The sequence below is a fragment of the Saccoglossus kowalevskii genome, chromosome 18 (genome assembly GCF_978046115.1).
Source record: "Saccoglossus kowalevskii chromosome 18, keSacKowa6.1, whole genome shotgun sequence".
NCBI lineage: Eukaryota > Metazoa > Hemichordata > Enteropneusta > Harrimaniidae > Saccoglossus > Saccoglossus kowalevskii.
In genome coordinates, this window is record NC_140658.1 from 18237487 (window position 1) to 18258135 (window position 20649).

A 20649-nucleotide genomic window follows, 5' to 3' on the forward strand; every position below is an offset into this window, starting at 1 on the left:
TAGTTTTATAATGCATTCACTTCAACTATAAATAGACTTCAAAAGCATCAAACATTGGGAAAACTGTTAAAATTAAGTGAGTATTAAATTACAAGGCAAATTACCCCAAATGAAAAGAACATGGCGTTTTCCTATAGTTTGCAGTCAAGGTTTTTGCTATACAATTAGTGGTCGATTAATGTCATAAATGTGCAGTCACCATGACAATGCCCGCTCTTCATTTAATTTGTTATTTTGGACCCCGTTAATTGATTCATTGTCACGTATGGTGTATACATCCTGTCTATCAGTAAAAACAAATTTTCGCTGTCAAAACCTGCGAATCTAAGTTGATACAAATATCAGGACCATTCTTTTTGTTTGCAGCTACCTGCCCTCGCACTTGCAAGCACCTATTATCACGAATGACTAAAAATGTTACATTTTTACCACTGCGTAATACTATAATATTAAATATTTTTAATGTGTAATTGTCCATTTTCTGTTATTTGTGAGATCCCACGTCAGGGGAATAGGGTTGGAATAAGTTGGCCGAAGGCCTAGTTCGCGAGCGATGATGGTGCAAAGCCCTTGCCCCTCAGCCCCCCTTTAAATCCGCCCCTGCACGTTATGCATAAAATTGAATTTAAAAACAGGACAGACAAAGGTCATGACATTGCAGTGAAATCAAAATTTGCATGGTATTCAACAAATAAGGATGTATTTTGGGGTATTTCCACACCTAATACTGTGCTATACTGATTTAATGATGGTCAATTTTGCTGAAAAAAGTTTATCTCAATGCCATACATGTATTCTCCTCTGGAAACTTAGTATGTCAACTATAAACCCAGTTCAAAATCAAATCTTTTGATTTTTGCAGTAGACGTTTTATTCTGCGAATTATGCAAGATCTTGCGACGAACAGAATCATCTATATAGTGAAGATCCTTTAGATCTGGTTGTAGGGTTAAGTTGTCATAGGCTCTCAAATGAATTACCAGCATTAGACGTAGATAAATTGAATACGCTTTCCAATTATCCCAGCCATTCAACTGAAATCTTATACCCCAAAGCCAAATTTATTCTCATCCAATTGTTGATGGAACTACTAGAAAGATGAGATGTTATATAATAACTTTTACATTGTTTTCACTGCTTCAATTGTCTTCTATGACACATGTCGGCTGCAGTGACTTTTAGGTACAATGTAGTGTCATAGTTGTCGCTAATAATTTCATTTAACCTTTTGAATGTCATTGTCAACTTCTGAGGTCACTGATCAACATGGTGAGGTCACTGAGCAGCTTAGTGTGGTCACTGAGCAACGTGCTGAGGTCACTGTTCAACATTGTAAGGTTATTTGGCAATGTGGTGAGGTCATTGGGCATCATGGTGAGGTCATTGGGCATCGTGGCGAAGTCATTGGGCGTTGTGGCGAGGTCACTAGGGTGCCAAATTGCATTTGAGTGTCAACAATGTTTAATGCGTTACATAGTAGGTGCTTACAATATGTGTCAAATTTTCAGGTAGTTTAGAATGTTATGTAATAATAATAATAAATTAAATTTAAATTTAGAAGTGTAAATGCTTGCAATAAAGTAGTGTATACATTGTTAACATTTAGCATGACCAAACATCAACTAGTAATGCTCATTGCATCTAAGACATGAATAAATAAATAAATGGAATGAATGAATAAATAAATAAATAAATAAATAAATAAATGAGTGGAATGAATGAATAAAAAAATTAATATTAAAGGAAAAAATAAATAATTATTTGAAAATAAATAAATGAATGAATGAATGAATGAAAAAATACACAAAAGACAAGATGTATAGACACCCAAATCACTCCCCATCACCTTTGATCACCATATTTACGCCCCTTGTGAAAAAAAATACTGTTGTGAATGCAAGATTATAAGATTGTTACATTTTTTAATTACTAGGCATAGCTTATGTTGTCGTAACATTTTTCTAGTGAGAACACAGAAACACAAAATATACACATGGTATCTGTTTTGTAACTTTGTTTGATTAGTTGATTAAATAGGGGATTTTCTGTTGCTTTTTATGTTATTCTTTGAAATCAAATTATTATTATTATATGTATGTATTGGGAATAAAATTTACTTAAATACAAGTTTTGCTTTGTAAAGGTTGCTGACTTAGACAAGCAACATTGCATGATTAACATATTAAATTAATTAGGCATCTTACAAAAGCTGAACCATCAATTTATACTCTTCTTAGATCATAAATGTTGCCATTCATCAAAACTGTTTTCTTGATAGGTAGAGGAAATCTCATGAGTGACGCTTCAATATCTGGTTTATTAAATGAGTATACCCCGGTTCTCATTTGTCTTAGGTGACATAGGGTGAAAAAAAATAGAGAAAATGAGGTTGGGAGAATTAGAAAGAGTGTTTACATAAACTAGGTCTTGAAGCTTCATTGGTCATTGACAACCCCCCTCCCCTCCAAGTGTCAAATTTTCTTTCCAGTGACAATAAATAAAATTTCTATTATTGGTATACATGTATAGCTTTTTTTTAACATAACATTTTAACTGTTACTTACAATGTTGAAAAATTGTTTAGATTTCTTGGCAAATAAACCAACAACATGCACCGAGAATATCTAAGATTGTCCGCTAGTTCAGTCTGCTTGTATTTGCTAATCAGATTACTATGATTAGTTCATAAATATATCATATTGTAATATTTTTTGTGTACTATTTTTCTCCAATTTAACTGCATGTGATGCGATAAATATTTTAACAGCCAGTGTAATTGAGTGACAGATTCTCAGGTCTATCCTGAAAATGAAAGTTTTACATTGGTCATATGTCAGTTGCAGTACTGTAGGTGTTTTGACCTTAACCATGACAACTCACCTCAAAGTGTGGTACCAATTACAGTCATTGATGCTACATTGATTCCTGAAATACCGTGACAATGTGTGTAACAAGCTGAATAGGATCAGAATTAAAGTCTATCACCAGGCGGTCCACATAGCATTGTGTTCTAAACACATGTCAAAGCCAACCTATATTAGATATTGTGACAATTTTTATATGGATTGTGTGAGATTGATGTAAGGCCATTTACAAGGTTGTATTTATTAATTTGCTTTACTGATCATCATTTGAAAGATTTCTACTCCATCAAATATTTTTTTTTTTTTAATGATAGACTTTCATAAGACTGTTAAGCAGATTCTTTCAATTAAAGGGCGGCAGTCGTCGTGCCGCGTCCTGTTCGACATGGGACTCGTAGCGATGTATACAACGCGTGTAAAATACATTGTTTATTTATAAAATTCGAACACACGCGTGGCGACCGATGTGCTTTTATAATGTTTGGCCATTTACAAAGATGTATTCACTAATTTCCTTTTTCGAGCCACATCTAAAAAAATTTCAACCCATTAAAAAATGTGTTTTTTGGTGTTTTTTTTCATAATCTTCATTGAATGTTTTGAGTGCTGTTCCATCTGTTTTGTTTGTAACTTCATCTTTGTATGGAGTTCACAGTAATCAATGCCTGCCATTGTCAAGATTGAGTTGACGTTGAAATGACGGCAACCATCCAGCTTATTCCACACAATTCATTAAAAATACCGTTCCCCTTCAATACATTCTAGATGATAAGATCCTACTTATTGTATTTAGTTTTAATTCTAACAAAACAGACAGGATCAATGGGTCAAAAAAAAACTGTTCTGCACGTTCTATAAGTTGTTATTGTAGGTTCCATCTTACCGCATTTTCTCTTTAATCTCAAGCAGTCTGTGTCGTTTCTATGCCTGCTCACAAATTGATCCATACCCGCTGAATTTTCTTCAGTTTCCATGGTGATCCAGACAGTGTATTGTACATTGCGAGCATTTCTTCATCATTGTGAATACACAATGATGAATTCTGTCAAATAAGAAGTTGGAATCATATTATTAAGGTTTCTTTATCTGCTTTTACCTTGCACTCGCTCTCACAAATCTCTAAATGACATTTCACACCTCGGGCGTATCTGATTAACCTTCCAAAAATACTATTTTGTTGTGAAATCAAATCATATGCTTTAATATTACAATTTAAAAGATAGACCTTGATGCTTAGTTCTTTTCAACCTACTTTTTATACTGGATTATATTAAACCCGAATAAAAAAGATTCAATTTTATCTTGTATTGTGTAATCATTTCAGAAATCACATTTTTATTACCGGTAAATAAAAATGTTGGATCTCCCTAAATTTTTTTCAATTTTATATTTTTCGGTTCCCTAGTTTGTTTTAAAGGATGGTGGTCTTTGCGCCGCATCCTGTTCAATATGGTATCCATAGCAATGACCACCACCCTTTAAAATAGCAGGAGGGTTATTTGTATTAAAAAAAATTATACATATTAAAAATAACTGTACTATATATTTATATACATCAAAATGCTGAAGTCAAAATAACAACATTTGTTGTATTTTTTAGAATTTAATCGTTTGTGCTCATTTTATCTGAAGGGAAAGCTTTCAAGAATTTCAAATATATTTAGTTGCTACCTGGCAGCATAAATATAGTAGTATTGAGAACACTTCTCAGCCCAAATATGTGGAATCCTGACATGTATGCAAGTTGTATTGCTGGCACTTGGCAGTTGATGCGTCATTGGGACCCACCATATGTTGCTTAGAAGTAGAAAACTAGACCTATATACAATCAGGGCTGTATCCGCAATATATTTTTTGTCACAATTTTTGTTTTGTTAGAAGTGTGCATCAGATATGGTATGTTTCTCAGATACCATAGATCAGTTTTACAGCAGATCTAGGACATCACCTTACAGAAAATTACTATATTTGTGTTCTATCATCTCAAATAGAGAAGCACATATTAAAACATTGTCTGCTGACACTATTATGTACAGGGTCTGTAGCATTGGGAAAATCTTTTGACAGTTCTTGATTTTTTGAGGTCTGGAAAGTCTTTGAGTTGTATTTAAATTACAGGAAAAATAAAAAAATCTTTGAAAAGTCTTTAAATTTCTTCATAGTTATTACCGGGTACCAGTAATTCTTTTTAGACAAGCTTGTTTTCTCTGCATAGAGTCTTTTTTTTTAATAAAGTGTTTTCTACCCCAGTTCCGACAAGTGTCGGCAGTGTTTGCTATCCCCGCGCCCCAATTAAGGGTCAAAATGTCTTAGAAAAATGCAAAAAAGTTTGGGAAAAGGTCTGGAAAAGTCTTGGCAATCATTTGGCTCTTAGTGCTATGGACCCTGATGTAACATCACCTATCTATGGAGGCTTTCAGCCGGCGATTAGTTAAACCAAAAATTCTATTTGTTGTGTACTTAATCTTTAAAATGTATTTTGACCATAAAAAAAGACCTTAAGTTCGTAATTTACATGAGCATGTGTGTTACTATTAGATATAGCTATTACAGTGTGTGTTCATTTGCTGCAGTGCTGTGTTTACGATAATTCCATATGCCCTTTGTCAGATATGTGATTTGAATAAAGGAATATCAATGACACGTACCAATCTGATCTGACCTGCCAGGGGTTTGACTCACTTTGTCAGGTACTGTGTTGAGTTCCAAGAAACTAATAAACATCTTATTAGCCCAATCATTACACTAGTGGAGATAAGATGAGATGCGTGCATATCGAAAACAAATGCAGCGAAAATAACATGTTATTGCTTCTGAAATTACATTTATTGAAAGTGGAGTAAATTTTCCAATTACCTGTACCTTGAATATTGGATAACATTTTTTGATCGATGTCATTATCAGTTACAATATTGCAAAGTCTAATCAGTTTTTGGTGCAAAACTATGAATATTAAATAGAAAATTTGCATATTAATTACAGTTACATACATATTATTCATATTTAATGGGTGGTGGTTGACATTGTAGATGTCAAATTTATTTCACAGATCAAATACAAACTGAGATGTCACCAGACTTTAATTAGGCGATTGGAAGGTATCAAATGAGTCACCGGCATTAATTAGTGCAAGTTGTGCCCAGGTCAAAATTTTTCATTCGAAGAGCATATTGGATTGTGGAAAAATCAATGTTTATCAACACAAATGTTGCACATGTGTGGCTCAACAACAACCACCACCATCCTTTACCGGTATGTGATTTAATGTCATTGGATATTCCAAAGAACTTTTTTAAAACCTGCATGTAAAACTGGATTATTCAGAAATGCTCATTTTGACAACTGATACATTTGGCATTTATACAAGTTAATGCTCTGCTTTAGAGAAAATATGATGTTTTATTTATAGACTTATTCACATAATTTCAATATAGTAACTTTACTTCCACTTTAAAAAAAAAATTAAACATGAAAATATCACAAGCAAGCAATGGCCAAATTTGCTTATCAAAATGTTATGATTACTGTCTCGTATGGAATAAATTTTCTACTATAGTGTTTTTCATTGAAGACAGAACTGATTAAATTTTTTTATGACCAATTTTTATACTATCCATATTAAAAATCACTACTTCAGTTTAATTTCATCTTATTACAAAATAGGTTATTTCCGTCAACACTATGGCATTGTGTGCAATTCAAGTTAGGGTAGGATGAGAATAAAATGTGTAATATGACATCAATTTTCTCAGTAACGTGCCAGAAATAATAACTTCAGCTCCTCGTATGGGCATCTCAGTGTGGGTTATTATTCTCTACACATTTTGTCTGTCGGAGAGTGTGAAAACACTGAAGTGGACTTCTTTGATTCTGGGGTTTGTCGGCTTGTGACACCGTCACTGCATGTCACATGTAACCTCGTATTCTGCCTGGGGCTTTGAAAAAACAATTAGAGCGTCACTTTTCAAGTGAGTAGTCATGTTTGTATCTAGGTCAGTCCATTGGGAATATAAACTGTACTTTAGGAATTACACTACACATGCATAGTGTGGTAACATTCGAGGGAATCTAATTTTATGTTATGACATTTAGCATTGTGGTCCTTTCATTTTCACTGTCCTGCCTTAGTATTCACAGTTTTATATCTTGATCAAAACAGTATCAAGACTCATTTTGGAAAATCCATCAACGTTAAGAAAAAATTGTTTATTATATTATTTATATGGATCGATTGCTTCTTTTTAATCCTCATCACGGTACATGGAAGTACGTGCATTCATTCGACTGTCTGAAACAAATCTTAAAGGGGCACCTTCCAGTTAAGCCTAATCTCACAAATTTACTTTCTGCATTAAAATAACAATGGATAACAAAAGATAGATTAATTAACATTGTAAACAACATAAACAATAGTGTCCCATGATTCTTCGGTGCAATCCATGGGATTGAGCGGTTCCCCTTTAAGCTTATTACTGAAAGAAGTAAGACATGAGTCATCAACGTATCATTTTGGGGCGAAAAATTTTATTTAATTATAAATAATTCATACACAAATTAAATTCTCTAAACTTGGTCTTTATACGAAGTATTGTTGCAATATGTACAAACCGAGAAGTGACTTACATGTATATGAAGAGACCGGACACTATCTTGATGAATACTTTATAAGTGAATGCTATATATAATATAATTATAGAAAAAAAATGTCATTTTTGATTGAAACTTAACTTTTATAAATGAGTTTGTTGTACTTCACATAGATTCATTTAGAAAAAGTTAGTTATTATTTAGGTTTTTATTTAAATTTCAGAATATTGTGCTATTTTTAAATAGTGTTTACTTAATGTTTTTTGTTGACTTGGCATTGTTGGCTGCGTTCATATAAAGGCAGTTTCAAAAGTTTTGTGTATGAAGTATTTAATAATTAACTTTCCTAAAATTAATTTTGAGTGAAATGTCAATTAAAATTTCAGTTAGGTGCCAATTAACAGTTACAGGTATATGTGAAATAATATTCTGTTCCAATATACTCTCTTGATAGAAGATAAACGTGCAACTGTATTGTGTAACATCGATCAATTCCTAAATGATTTGTCAAACACACGTGGGCAGTAAAATATTGATTACATTTGACAAATAATAAAAGTATCACTAAGCCGAATTCTCTAATCAATATCTGATGCTGATTAAAGAAGTTCAATTAGAAGAACTTAAAATTATCTTTTATAAGGAGTATGTTACTGAGAAGAGAGATGTGTACATTGTAAGCAACCACATGCTTGCGGTAATCGAAAATATGACGTGGAACTGAGAATCATGCAGACTCATTCCTTTGATGTTTGCCACTGTTGAGTGTTTCTGATTCCTTTAGTGACTGTGTTTTAAAGGCATGTTCTAATTTGGATGTAGCTAGGTGAATTTAAAGGCATATATTACCTTGAATGTAGCTGGTTTAATTTAAAGGCACATATTACTTTGGATGTAGCTGGTTTAATTTAAAGGCACATATTACTTTGAATGTAGCTGGTTAAATTTAAAGGCACATATTACTTTGGATGTAGCTGGTTAAATTTAAAGGCACATATTACTTTGGATGTAGCTGGTTGAATTTAAAGGCATATATTACTTTGGATGTAGCTGGTTGAATTTAAAGGCACATATTACTTTGAATGTAGCTGGTTGAATTTAAAGGAACATATTACTTTGGATGTAGCTGGTTGAATTTAAAGGAACATATTACATTGATGTAGCTGGTTGAATTTAAAGGCACACATTACTTTGGATGTAGCTGGTTGAATTAAAGGCACATATTATTGTGAATGTAGCTGGTTGAATTTGAAGGCATACATTATCGTGAATGCAGCTGGTTGAATTTAAAGGCACATATTACTTTGAATGTAGCTGGTTGAATTTAAAGGCACATATTACGTTGGATGTAGCTGGTTGAATTTAAAGGAACATATTACTTTGGATGTAGCTGGTTGAATTTAAAGGCACATATTACTTTGAATGCAGCTGGTTGAATTTAAAGGCATATATTACTTTGGATGTAGTTGGTTGAATTTAAAGGCACATATTACTTTGAATGTAGCTGCTTCAATTTATAGGAACATTCTTTGGATGAACTAGATGTAGCTGGGTGTACTTAAAGGTACATTCTATGATGGGGGGAGTAAACAGAGACACTATTGGATAAAATGCTGAGGAGCCATTACCATCATGCAGTGTAACACTGATGATGGTGGTCCAGTGAAGTTATTGAACTAAACCTTCACAAACGTGTGTGTATAACGAGAATGTAGATGTATCCAGGTAGAATACAATGTTTGTTACTCCCCGTCGGACGTAGTCTGAAGCGAGGACCTGTGTTTTGGGTTCCGTCCGCCTGTGTGCCTGGACAGATTTTCTTCAAAGCTGGTACAAAGACAAGTCATAATGGGAGACATGTGCACATCAATTTATTTTTGATTTGGTTGACCTTTGATAGACTGGCATGTCATCAATGGTGACCATTATTATGAAAAACGAATAAAATTGCAAAACATGTCATCAACTTTTTCTTAGGCACACTTGATGGCACCACAGTGTGCATGATCAGTGAAAGTAATGTGAACTTGATGGCACCAGTGTGCATGCTGATGGTTGATCAAGCATTGTGTTAATATGCTAAATACTATCCCAATAATAAAACATATTCTAACTATGCTTTTCATTGTTTGAGAAAGTCACTAAAAACATGACAGGGACTATGTCATTGACAATGACTTGTTTACATGAAATTCAAACATGTGCTGTGTCAAAGCATGGAAGGTACTAACGGAAGGAGCCACAATGCCTCTCAAGTGGCCACTTAAGCTTCTTAACAGGCTTATTTTCTTTTGTTTCAACCCAAGTTAATCCTGATGAGGACATTGTCTAGCTCATCTTTGATGTCGATGATAGTTTGCGATTGTTTACATAAGTAACGAGTTAGCGGAATATGATACAACACCACCCCCCCCCCCACCCCCACCCCCCGCTTTTTAAATGTGACCATAAAATATATGCGCATTATGAAACTACGGTCATCATACATGCGCACTCGGTTGGTTTAGGTGTGAAAGGTCAAAATACGTATTTCACAACCGGGAATTCAACAGATTAACGTTTGACTTCACAGATTTCACATGTTTTAGTTATTAGCAACTGTAACAAGAACAAGATTTTGAGTGTCTACAACAAAAATTCCTAAGGACTCCTAAAAAATATTATCACAGAGAAAGTGTCTAGGCATGCCCTTCTTTTGATACTATCTTTTCTGGTGGTGTTCGCCGATGCCCAGTGGTCGAAAATTTCAATAGTTTCGGGCGTCAAACCCACGCAATGACAATGGTTCCAATGAATAATGCAGTCGTTAGTATCACAGGCAATCATTGATTAAGTCTCGGCACCGTTACAAATACAAAAAGATTCACGATAGTTCATCAGTTCTTCTCCAATCGATGTTATGTCTGCTAATTTTTCATTAAAGTTAAAGTTCGTCAAGATCTCCGGAAACAACAGCATTCAAACTAGACGCCATTTTCAGAATTTTATATGCAAGGTTAGTCTATCGCTTCCGAACATGCACCGAATATCACCGAATGCTCAAGACTAGCGTAACCCATTGTACGAAGGTGTTAAGAGCTAACAGAACCAATGTTTGTGAACAAACATTGACAAACGATCATGGGGCAAAGCTAAAACAATAGCGTCGTGGCTCCTTCCGTTAGTACCTTCCATGGTCAAAGGGAGGTGGTTTTTATTAATTGTTAGTAAATTCATGGCAACCCAACTTTTGTGTAATATTGAAATCCACGTTTCAAACTTTCATCAAAGACTTTACTGTTAAACAGCTGCTGCTGGTTTTTTCATGATTTTCCTTGAGCAACTTGTACAAAAGTTTTGATTGTCCAGCATTTGTCAGGAATGTGATGAAGTAGAGACAAATTACAAAGCAAAGTACTATTCTACCTTGGGAGTGGTTGCGGTTTACGTGCCATTAATTCAGTATTCGGTACATGCTGCAGGTGGTCTGCAGTGAGTACGTACAGACACGGCACTGTGGTGCTAATTCTAAAATAAAGTAGATGTGAGAAAAATGTTGGAAGGTGATTAAAATAATGTTTAGTGGTCTCACTAGAAGGACTCAAATAACACTTTATTTCACTTTAATAGAATAGATGATTTTAGGGACATGCCATTTGTAAAGTCATGCTTTTTGTGTTTCAAGCACTAGTTGTTTAATGCAAAACGCTGAGGCAGTTTTTATTGAGATACTTACAAATTGGATTTGTACTCATCTCGCATTTTCAGCAGATGGAACATCTATTAAATGTGTCATGTATAAGAGATTTTGTAGTGTAATAAACTTCAAGACGCCGGAATTTACACTTTCCGGACCAATGACGTATGTTGATTTCCTCTTAGCGCAGGCGGAATAAAAAGCAGTCTTGTTCATGAAAGTAGTGTGTTTTTTCCATGATTATCATCTGAATTGGTCAGCCTTTACTCATTTATAAAAAACATTAAACTTGTCTTTAATCTTGATAAACATTTTTATCTTCTTTTTTTTTCTCGTCTTCAGATAGAATCAATGTAATGTGCTCATCATCTGAAACCAGTCATAAAATGCTCTGACATGTCTCTTCCCGGCAATTGCATTTAATTCTCCAATGAGTGCTTTTAATATCAACATTTTTGTATTTAACCTATTATTTTATTCCTTCCAGTGTTTCCGCTGCTTTCAGTGTTTTTTTTCTTTTCCTTTTTCTTTAATGGAAAATAATGTTGCCTGTAAGCCACTGTCTGATTGGCCAATAAACCTAGATTGGCAAACCAATCAGGGGACCTTTTACTCATTACAGTTTTTTGACCTATTTAATTGTAGTTTCTGCTTACCCGGTACACTCAACTCGACAAGTCAGATATACATGTACCCACCCGTATGGTATTAGGTGCTACATGTAAAAAAACAATATTAATGATATTAAGCTTCATTTGAAAACTTATTTGTTTAAAAAAGCATATACTGGTAATATGTAATTAGTCTTTCTTTGTTATAGTTGTAGTTTTGATGTCATGTGCTCTTGATCAGTTAATACTGTAAATAACACAATACAAGTACATTAATTATTAATATTATTATTATTGCATAAAATATAATTGACATAGCTGCCATTATGAAAATCTCAAATTTATAGAATTTTTAGGGTCTGATTATTGAATCAGTAGAAGTAGAATAATGCTTTATTAATACCGTAAAGAAAGAGTTAACATATCTTTTTAGGTTTTCAGATTAATAAAGTAAATAATAAAAGTACATGAAATGTAAAAATTGATTTAAAAAAGAACTCAAAATTGATGAACGACAAAAATACTACAGACTATTATTAATAATATAAGAAATATTAAAATACTGTGATATGTAAGTATATCTGTATGTAGCACAGAATATGTATAAAATTAGTAACCATTCAATTTAATATCTAAAATCTAGTCTCTCTGCTTCTCAATTAACAAATTATACAACACACACTTAATTTGACTGTAAATAGCTATTAAATATTCCATTGCTTGTAAAATCACTGTACAATGCTTTATTTTTGCTTGGAATCCAGCAAATATATTTTTTTCCTATATTTTATATTCAACTCGTACAAAACACCCAAAAATTATTTGAGTGAAAATTAATTCCAACTATTAAAAATAAAGTATTTTACAGTCAAGACTTTTAAACATTTTATTTTCTCAGCAATATTTTCCAATTTTTTTTCTAGGCATTTTATTTATAATTTCGTCATATTTCATAAATTTTTTTGGCTAAATCCAAATTAAATAAAAAAAAATGTAGAAAAAAATTGGCTCAAAAGTTTTTTGTTATCAATGTTCAACCTATATTTGCTGTAGATGCCATAGTTAGTAATTTTAAACTGCCCTGCTTGTTTTTCACTAAAATCCTATTCCTAGGTGTAAGGGTTGGTTATTTAGGCATTGGAAAACAGGCATGAGTGCATGTAGGAATCACATTAGTTTCTACCTATGGGACTGAGTGCATGAATACACTTTCAAATTGTGGTGTGTTACCTATAATTGGTGTGTAACATTGAATTGAGAGGCCATTGAGCTATTGGCCAACTACAGGCACTTTAATCTGGGCATTCATGAGCACAGTAATCTCTTGGCTATTTCATTCATTCCATGCCAGAAGGTTCATTGGATATTGTTTTGTTGTTGTTGCTTTGCTTACTAATTACATCCACACTAAAATTAATGTGGTTGATTGACAAGCACATATTGTATGTCCATGAAATTATCCTTACTATTCAAATCGAACACAAGCTGTCATGAGTTAAGGGCAGATAATAGGTGATTTTCCGAACAATTGCGAGATCTCGCGAGATGCATGAAAGACGCGCGTCGAATGTCTGCTGCAAAAATCGAACGATTTGATTTTGAACTAGAATTTCTTTATTTCGCAGCTTACATTGACCGGCCGATCTTCGACAGAGGAATATTGCTTCCGAATACCCTCACTTAATCAAAATTGTCTATCATCAAATGTGGACAGCACATTATTAAGCATGGAAATGTCCTCCAAAATACTTTGCGTTTGTCGAATCCCACGCGATGTTTGACGCCACTACGACGCTATGACCTTTGTTTGTCCTGTTTTTACGTTCGATTCCACGCATAACGCGTGATTCTCGCAGTGAACGGAAAATGGTCTATTAGCTGTATGTCATTCTATAACCTTTTCACCACCAGAATTTCTCGCCAAAATTTGGCTGCACTTTTTTTTCATATTCTTCAATATTTCTGGAAATGAACCCTAATTTTGGAGCCAATAGACAAAATTTGAGTCAATTTTAAGTTTTTACTCAAAAAAAAAATGGTAGATAAAAAGTACAGATTATAAATGGGTCTATTTTGTGAATTTGTGATGAAAAGAGGGAACTGGTGGTGAAAATGGTTAAATTAGTGCTGGCAATGACCAAATTGTTAAATTTTTGCTAGCAGCAAGGAAGAGGAATATATATAATATTAAAAGAATGGTACTTGAAATAGATTTCAGTATTTTTTTTTCTTTCATTTATTAATTAATTAATTCATAAAATTTAATTGGTTTTTCTCCAGCTAAAGCTGATTTCTGAATGCAATCATGTTTTGTACGAGTAATGTCAAAGTAGTGCTACAAAAAGTCATAACTAGTATGCTTTAAGATGAGGTTCCCTTTTTAAAGCATTTTTGATAAACCCTTTGATTGCCATACTGTGAAATACTTTATTTTCGCTGAAATAAATTTTCACTGAAAAGACATTTTTGGTGTTTTGTATGGAATTTATTTTCTTCGATTTTTGATGAATTGAATGTGAAATATAGGAAAAAAAGTATATTCGCTGGATTTTATTTTCACGGAATCATCCCTTCAGCGAAAATGGCTTATTTTTGAGTATTTCTCAATATTTTTTGGGGCAATTTCGGACCAGATGCGCAAAACTATTCTGGCTATATGACTCGATCACAATTTTTGAAAGTGTCTGTGAGAAATATTTTATTTTGTGAGTGGTGATGAATATTGACCTTGAAAATTTCAACCCAATATTTAAAGTGGACCACACTTGAACATGGTTGTAGATTCCCTGAAAAAAAATTATAAATAAATGATCAAACATTTTTTTTTTGATAATTCTCATCATTACAGAACAGATACTATAACTTATTTGTAAGTATTAAAATTTGTGATATCCCACAATGCTTTGCAACATAATGGTGAGAAAGGGCAGATGTGTTTACATTGTTCTCCAATATGTGTTACAGATACAACATTGAACCAGCATGAACATGAAAAGTTTATTTTTATAAAATTAGTAATATGGAAATAATCTCGCTGTGTGGCTGATTTCTGTGATGTTAGAGCCCCGCTTAGAAGCATTTATTGTTTGCTTGAATGCGGAAATTGACTGTTATTAAGTAAACAGAAATTTAAACTGGCCAAATTACTTTGTGTGTTGGAGCAATATTGATTTAGCTGTTACTGATCTCAGAATACAATGATATTTGATATTGGTGGACTTTCTAAACATCTGTTGCAGATCGCAAATTATCACAGAGAGTGAAACATCACGATCCCTTTCATCTGTATTAGTAATTTGATTCAAAATATGATTCACAGTTACGATATGCATGAAGGTGGCTTAATTCTGAAATCACAGACATTTTTGAGTTTGGAACTTTTTTGAATTTTATGATTTCAAAGCGTTTTTGCCACATGAAATCTCATTTCACTAAGCCCAGTATCATCATCATCATCATTTATGTAAGCGTAAAAATTGATCAAATTTACACTGGTTAACCCTGACCCAGAGTCTGAGTGTGAACACACCAAGTGGTCTGAATGTCTATATCAGGCAGTTGTGTCTATGACAACTGTGGGGGGATCTTTGTAGTCAACACTGATTTGTGGGATCATATATCGCAACCATGAAGTCATAAGCAACTGGATACAAATTAACCATTTGAGATACTCACAGCAGGATATCTTTATTACTGGAACAGTACTACACAGAGTTTACAACTAGCTAAGAACAGAATTACAGGGACAGCAATAAGCATAGTATACTGACACTTGCTTGGGTGCAGTCTAACACAAGGTGCTAAAAGGGGCTTATTTAAGGAATGGTCAGTAATCCAAAAGATAAACTTTCCTAATCCTGTACTAAGACAATGATTGGCTGAAAGATAATCCCCTTAGACATTTGGGGAGAAGAAAGTTCTACAAAATCAATTGTAGAGGATGTCCAGCTTACATACTATCAGTACATTCTTGGTATCTCAAAAAATACACCAATCATGGCAATATATAGTGAATTGGGGAAATTACCTCTTGACTCTTTTATTAAGAAACAAATGATAAAATATGCCAATCGTATTGCAAATTCCACAAATACTCTACTCCGAGAAACATACTATGTCAATAAAATTATTAAAAGTAAATGGTTTAAAAGACTTGATTTGATATTAAAAAATATAAACCATTCTTATCTTTTAAATGAAACAAATATTATCTCATTATCAAAACTAAAAACAATTGATGAGAAATTAAAAGAAGAGTTTACAACTGAGTGGAAAAATGAAATAAATAATGACAATAGGAAAAAATCAAAAAAATAAACTAAGAACCTACAAACTTTTTAAAACCAAAATTGAACAAGAAAACTACTTAACAATTATGAAAAACAATGAACTTCGCAAATCCTTTACAAAATTTAGACTTGGCAACCACTGTCTGAAAATTGAAACAGGCCAGCATATAGGTTTGGATTTTAAAGACAGAGTCTGCAATATGTGCGACAATGACCATGTTAAGATGAACAACATTTTGTCATAAATTGTCCTCATTACAACGAAATAAGATCAAAACTTTACATTGTAGCTAATAAATGTATACCAAATTTTGACAAATTTAGTAATGAAAATAAATTCATATCATTACTAAGTAACGAGAAAATGTCAATTCCTTTAGCGCAATATTTAAAAAACTGTTTTAATACAAGACAGCAGCACCTACATAAACTAAGCCAGTAACACATTCCATGTATACAAATTTATCTTTCTTTTTTTTTAATGCTTTTTTGTTCCCTTACTTTTTATGTAGTTATTTTTCTTTTACTAATATTTGATTTGTAACCCTTTTCATCCCCTCCGGGGGATGTTGTGTGTTAATAAATAAATAAATAAATAAAATAAATAAATAAATAAATAAATAAAGTCTAACTAACATTACAATGCTTAATCAAGTAAATCAATTAAGAAAGACAGTAATTCGACAATACATATAAAACAAGAATGAATAAAATCAAGCAAGCATAAGTATCATTTCTAGACATTTAAATGCTACAAACTAACACAAACCTAAAACATGTCAGAGTAAGCCAGCGATAACAACTCATTATAGGGGTTGTTAGGGAAACAATTAAGATGAAAATTACAATATGGCTGATATAGTTGACCAAATTAAAACCATAGCAACAAAAATGTGCCAATTCATTTAGACATTAATTTACTTAACATATTATTCCAAAAACTTCAAAATTGGGAACATCAGAATTCTATTCCATCTAGTAACCAGAGGAAACAATTGGTTTAGGACCAAAAAACATTTTGCATGTATTGATTATTTTTCCATGATGTTTATATGGTAGATCGGAATTTGCAGTTGCCAGAATGTTCATTTCATGGTCATATCTTCAATTCTCTAATTTTGGTGAATATTTTTGTCATTTTTGGTAAAAAGTGATATTTTCGACTTCTTGTTAAAAACCGCAAGTCCAATTGCTTTGATATTACATATATAGGTACTACATGTGGATCTCTCTCAGATTTGTTCATTTTGTAATGATATCTTTAGTTCTCTAATTTTGGTGAATATTTTTGTCATTTTTGGTAAAAAGTGATATTTTCAACTTCTCGTTAAAAACCACAAGTCCAATTGCTTTTATATTACATATATAGGTACTACATGTCAACCACTCTCAAATTTGTTCATTTTGTAATGATATGGTCAATTCTCTAATTTTTGTGAATATTTTTGTCATTTTTGGTAAAAAGTGATATTTTCAATTTCTTGTTAAAAACCTCAAGTCCAATTGCTTTGATATTACATATATAGGTACTACATGTGGACCTCTCTCAAATTTGTTCATTTTGTAATGATATCTTTAATTATCTAATTTTGGTGAATATTTTTGTCATTTTTGGTAAAAAGTGATATTTTTAATTTCTTGTTAAAAACCGCAAGTCCAATTGCTTTGATATTACGGTACATATATAGGTACTACATGTGGACCTCTCTCAAATTTGTTAATTTTGTAATGATATCTTTAATTATCTAATTTTGGTGAATATTTTTGTCATTTTTGGTAAAAAGTGATATTTTCTTCTTGTTAAAAACCACAATCATTTATGGTGAAAAATGATATTTTTGAATTCTTGTTGAAAACAGCAAGTCCCATTGCATTGATACTATGCATATTGTTCATTTTCTAATGATATCTTCTGTTCTTTAATTGAAATGTGCATTGCTAACAGCGGAGCTATCTCAGTCGAGAGGCTGCTTGTTGTTGCTTTGCTTACTAATTACATCCACACTAAAATTAATGTGGTTGATTGACAAGCACATATTGTATGTCCATGAAATTATTCTCACTATTCAAATCGGACACAAGCTGTCATGAGTTAAGGGCAGATAATTGCTGTATATCATTCTATAACTTTTTCACCACCACCCAGTTGATCTGGGATGTAAACTTTCAAATTCTATTGCCTGTTCTCCACTACATGTTTTTGCTCAATAGTAGAACTGTAAAATCTGTATTAGAAACCTTGATTTCTATAAAAATGGTACAATGAAACAGAGGGAATACGGCTTCTATTTGAGCATGTATACATATGAGGAATCGTCTTTTTGGGGTTTTCAATTGTTGACAAAAATGGATGTGGCTTCTAATACAGATTTTATGGTATATAAGATTTGTATGTGGTCGAAATAAGTTGTATTGTACATATGCAGCATATATTTGCTTGTAAATAGAGGCGCTTTTAATGGAGCAAATATGGTATATATGCGTTGATGTTACAAGGCCTAAAATTGATTATGCCCATTGATTTTTTAATCCAGTGTGTGGTCCAAAAATGAGATCGTATAATTTAGGTCCATATGTGATTTTCATATTTCATGCATTGTTAAAAAGACTGGATATATACGAGATGTAATAATGCATGTCAATATGTTTTCAATTCATTGAAATTTGTCTAACTAATAACTAATGTAACAAAATATATCCTCATCAATCTCTCTGCCATGCCTGGGTCAGTATCAGTCATACTTTGTATGTATTATTACACACGGTGAACTACTTGTCTGCATCATTTTGTACTCTGATTAAAAATTCATAATACCCAGTAATTATAGTTAGCTGATGTGAAAAATTACCTCGTAAATAAATAAATAAATAAATATGAATGCATTCAATAGAACAAGGCAGAGAGTGGCTCATCAAATTTTGAATCAAGTTGATGCGACATGTAAAATTGTAGCTGATTGGGTACTCAAACTTAATACTTAGCCATCAAGCCAATAGGAAAGCAGTTTGTTTGTTGACAAATATTTTCAACTTATCACATCCTGCATTTAATAAATGCTTTGACTAATACAAAATATAGTGTTATGGACAGCAATATGTGAGCAATTGAGTTGGTTTGATTTAAAATTGGTCTTAGATTTTGTGAAAATTGTTGGACTAATGTTTTGGTAGGAAACAAATAAATTAAATTAAGCTGCATATTTTTATTCTATTCCATAATGCATATGGCCAACTGCTGCAATGAATTGACCAATCATGTGCCCTGAACCTTAGCAGTTAGATAAAAGGATCCGCTGTCTTAACACTCCTGCATTGGTATGACAAAGGTGTGCTATTTTGACTGCTCCTTCGTCAAAAGATCGATGTCGGATAAAAAACTTAATTCCTTTAGTTTTTTTCCAAACCTCCCTACCCCCCACTGAAACTTAATTGATGAATATTGGTCATGGCGTCAGACTACATTCACCATTAAATACAAATTGATAATCGGACAGTAGTATTGCATAGCAGTTGGTTGTCGGGTGGAGGTAAAAAGATTTTACAAATGCACCTCATTTGACACACAGATTTACACTCGAACCAAACCATTTTTCTGTTTTTTTTCCCTTTTCGGTTATTTCTGTCCATGATTGATTTCTGTCCAAATACTCCAAGATTTTTTTGACTTCAATAAAAAATAAAATCGTTTTTGTAGGATGGAAACTTTTTGAGGTCAAACCCCCCCCCCACCCCCAAACTAAAGGAAATAAGTTTTTTATCCGACATCGATCTTTTGACGTCGTCTGTTGTTGAGTATCCCTTAACCATTGCAGCCATTACAAAAACCGCACTGAGTTCTTACACTAATTGTAAAATGGATTGTTCGCTTATTGTAAGAAGATTATCTTTCATTTGTCCTCTCCTTGAAGAATCTAAGATGCGACTTTTAAAGTGGATTGTTTACGTGAAGTATGTCAGTCCGCACTTAGAGTATTTAAAACTTTCCTCCCTGGTGTCGGCCTAGCAATCACTGTACCTTTTAACCTGTCATATACACACTCAGTGCTAATGCTGAGAGAGACTTTTATCCAAACACTGCCAATTTGTTCACTGGTGCAATTTTTGCCAATGTGCAACAGTAGTGCTAGTTTAAATTAATTCCACCTGTACATGCATCCACTCCACTTATCCTTTCATGGACGTTTTTGTTTAATTTGATAAAACATCAGCATTTGTCATTTTTTGTGAATAATTGAGAGCCAAAAATTCACCATATTTAGATGCTCTAATTGAAGCTCCATCCTTTCTGTTACAATGTACCATTCCATTGTGATGCAGCTTCTAATACAGACTCTCGCCATTTTTGTCCTAAAAATACACAAAATGTCAAGGAAGGCTAGATTTCATTTACCAGTAATGTTTATACAAATGTCACATATTATAGGGGTACTGATGAAAGTTGTTTGTAGATGAATTGATGCATGCATGCTTAGAAACATAATGATCAAATAACTTTGTTTTTTTAGTGTACGTGTATTGCCTCAATCTCTCTGTATTGGTGGTTGTAGTACTTTGGGGCATCCTCAGAACTAATAAGTATTCCAAGCATATTGTCAGCTATTTGCATACTGGCAAACAGTATT